Genomic DNA, 3,461 nt, shown 5'->3' with positions numbered 1-3,461 from the left:
TCATGTTCCCTAATCAGAGGAACTTTGTGGACATTAATGCCACCCGGTTGTTTATGCAGAGGAATCCTATTCCTACTCTGGTTGGGGATGTTTACTACTCGGTCCATAATCGGAACGAGAAGCGGCGTGGGGAATTGATCAGATGTTGTGCTCAGCTGTTGTACAAGTGGTTTATGGGGTATTTGCCTTCCAGATATGCCTTTGTCTTTCTTGATCCTACTGTCAAGTGGTCATTCAGACTGATGGGTTTGCGGGCCAAGGACATAGCTTGGATTCACAATGGTATGGCTGGACGAGATTTCATTTATAGTTGTGGGAGTCTTCCCAATGTGCCTCTTATAGGAGTTCAAGGTTGCATTAATTATAACCCGGTGCTTCTTAGGAGACAAATGGGGTTTGCTGTGGAGGGTCCTCCTCTTGGGCGCGAGATTCAGGAGTCTTTCTATTTCCCAATTGAGGGCAATCAGACAAAGTTGAGGCAAGTGTCTGATGAATGGCGCGACATTCAAAGAAAGGGCAAGGTTCCTTTTGGCAAGGTTAACAACAGGTCTTTTCCTCCGTTTGATGATTGGCTTAGGAAGAGGATTGAGCTCACGCATCGACCATTTCTTGGAGGTGATCCTTGGTGTCCTTTGATTGAAGGGCCACGTTCTTCTGTCAGCATGGAAGAGTTCCTTGAGATGAAGAAAGCCAGAGATCAGCTGCAAGCAGAGAAGACTGAGTTGGAGATGAGTGTTGCTAGAGTTCAGATGGCTAATCGGGAGATCAAAGGGAGAATAGAAGACCAGGATAAGAGGCATGCTCTCGTGGTGAAGCGATTTGAGATAGACACCGCTTATTATGGCAAGGTTAGCCAAGCTTTAGAGTCATCCACGAGGGAGCACGACATCACCAAGGAGAGGTTGGCTAGAGCTTCGAAGGTCATCGAAGATGAGAAGAGGAGACAAATCCTTGTGAGGGATCAGAGGGAAGACAGAGTCAGAATCCTTGTCGCCGAGTGGGAAGCAAAACTGAAGATTAAGGAAGAAGAGAAAGCGAAGATCATTGCTGAGAGAGATCACTATCTTGCTGGGAGAGATCATTACTTCAGACAGATGAAGATTCACCAGAAGGAGATAGGGAGATTGTAGCAGGAGAACACCGAGCTCAGGTTTGCCGCGAAGTTTACCAAGATGGTAGATGATGCGGAGCCTTCTGTGGGGCCTCCTTCATTGTAGACCTTTCTTATTTGTGTTGGATTACCGTCAGGCCAGTTGGCGGAATTCACTCGCTTGTATTTTCTTTCTGATTCTGGAGAATTGTATTTGATTTGTATCAGATTTGATGTATGACTCTTGCACGTATGGTGCACTTTTGATATGCAGTGGTTATTTTCATTCAGTGATTGATCTTCAAGCTTTATTTGCTTTGCCATTGCTTCACGCACACAGCACACACATTGGTTAGGTGGTATCTTTGCTAAATCATACATCTCTGATCTGTATGTCAAAATCAATCGATGACTATCAGAATATTGTTGCCGGATTACTATCTGTTTCGATGAAGCCAGGATCGAAAGACAGATTGTTCCTCACATGGATAGATATTGCATTCATGAATAACCATAATAACTTGTCTTCTATTTTGCAGCTGTCGGTTTCTAACGTGCTTGATTGTTTCAGGAATCATTGCTCGTGCGCGTAGAGTCATTCCCTTGCACACAACCCGTCCGCACAGATACTTTACCAGACGCAACACGCCAAGGCTGATGGATCTACCCAACGCAGATTTTCTCGAGCTGAAGGAGAAAATGAATGAACTGATCAATGTCATGCAAGGGTTTGCCGTGGGGCAAAAAGCACTTGCTGATAAAGTGGAGAAGCTCGAGCGGACTTCGGCTGCCAACAGTGGTGTCAACTTGGAGGGTGTCTCCAACCATGGCCTTGGTGGTTCCAGGGATGGAGGAGATCTTGGAAAGAAGACAACTGCTGGCGTGTGTCGCATCCGTGAAAAACAACCGGCGGGCTAAAACAAAACAACACAGAGCCGCCACCGTGCGTTATTTATCCCAAAAGAGGGAAAGGAAACGCTCGAAGTAAACCTGGAAAGGAAATGGTCTCGCGACCAAAGAGAATGGGATCGGGAGTCGGTTATGCGAAGGGAATGTATTAGCACCCCTACGCATTCGTCGTACTCGATGGGATCCACGCTCAAAAGGAAAGAAAAAGGTTGCTAAAACTGCTCACAAACATCACACACACACTAGAAACAACACAGGTGGAGAAAGAGGGGAGAGGGCTCGCTAGGACATCGCATCCTATGCCTACGTATCTCATCTGGAATGAGAATCAGAGCTACCGTAGTTCGGCTCACGCACGCCGAAACAAAACACAAACACAGGAAACCGACTGCCAATCGTTGGGCTTACGTCAGACTCCACACAAAACGGCAAACATGGAAACCGAATGCCAATCGCTGGACTTACATCAGATTCCGAACCAACAAACACACTCGGGAAGCCAACTGCCAATCGCTGGGCTTACGTCGGACTCCACACAACAAACATCAACAAACAAGTTACTAAGGAGTCAGGCACTCGAGCCTAGTAACTGTCAAGCAAACACACACAAAAAGAAAAAGGGTGCCCGGAGAGATCTCGTACGACCTCCTGCCTACGTACCTCATCTGGTATGAGGATCAGGGCAACGTAGTTCCCCTTAACAGGGGAGAAACTTTCTCCTAACCAGAGACTGGGAAATGACCAACTAGAAGGGAGACTGACTCGAGCCTAATAGTTATCATGTATTCCACAATGGTCCTAGGTTAAGGTTTCTAGCTAACTTGCACAGGCAGCAAGCTAAACCTAAACAGCACAAGCAATCAAAGCAAACAATCACAAATAGCACACACTATATACAGACAAAGTGGGCTCACACAAGGGTTAGGCTGCAAAAGCAAGCCAACTGTATCAGGTGATGTTAGCTCTTAACCCTAACATTGAGAGTTAGGGTGAAACAGATGAAATAGGAAGTGAGGGGTGTGCCTCACAGCTCTTATCCCTGGCCTGGGAGAGCTTTTAGACAAAGGAAGTGTGGGTTCAGAAAGTTGGAACCCTTCTACACTTATGACTGACTCAACAGAGATCTTGGGTTAATATCCACAATGCATCAACACCAGTTGTGTGAGCAAAGGGATGACTCAACTGAATAGCAGGAGATGGATTGCACATCTCTTGTATCTGCCAATTGCCTTATCAAAGGTCTTTTCCTGCTTGGGGACAAAGATAAACAATCACAAGCATTGCCTCTTAAGGAGGACTTCAGACAGGTGCCTGACCAAGTAACAGGCCAGGTCTTCCAGACTACATGAAGTCAGAGAAATTATACCTAGTTGGTTAAGCAACCAAGCAACAACAAAAGCAAGTTCACAATGAACTATAGCAACTAATGTACCTGAAATCAATCTAACTCAGTCAGTTTACA

This window comes from Lathyrus oleraceus, chromosome 7 (genome assembly GCF_024323335.1).
Source record: "Lathyrus oleraceus cultivar Zhongwan6 chromosome 7, CAAS_Psat_ZW6_1.0, whole genome shotgun sequence".
Classification (NCBI taxonomy): domain Eukaryota; kingdom Viridiplantae; phylum Streptophyta; class Magnoliopsida; order Fabales; family Fabaceae; genus Lathyrus; species Lathyrus oleraceus.
The sequence above is the reverse complement of the archived record's forward strand: the minus strand, read 5'-3'. Positions refer to the sequence as shown.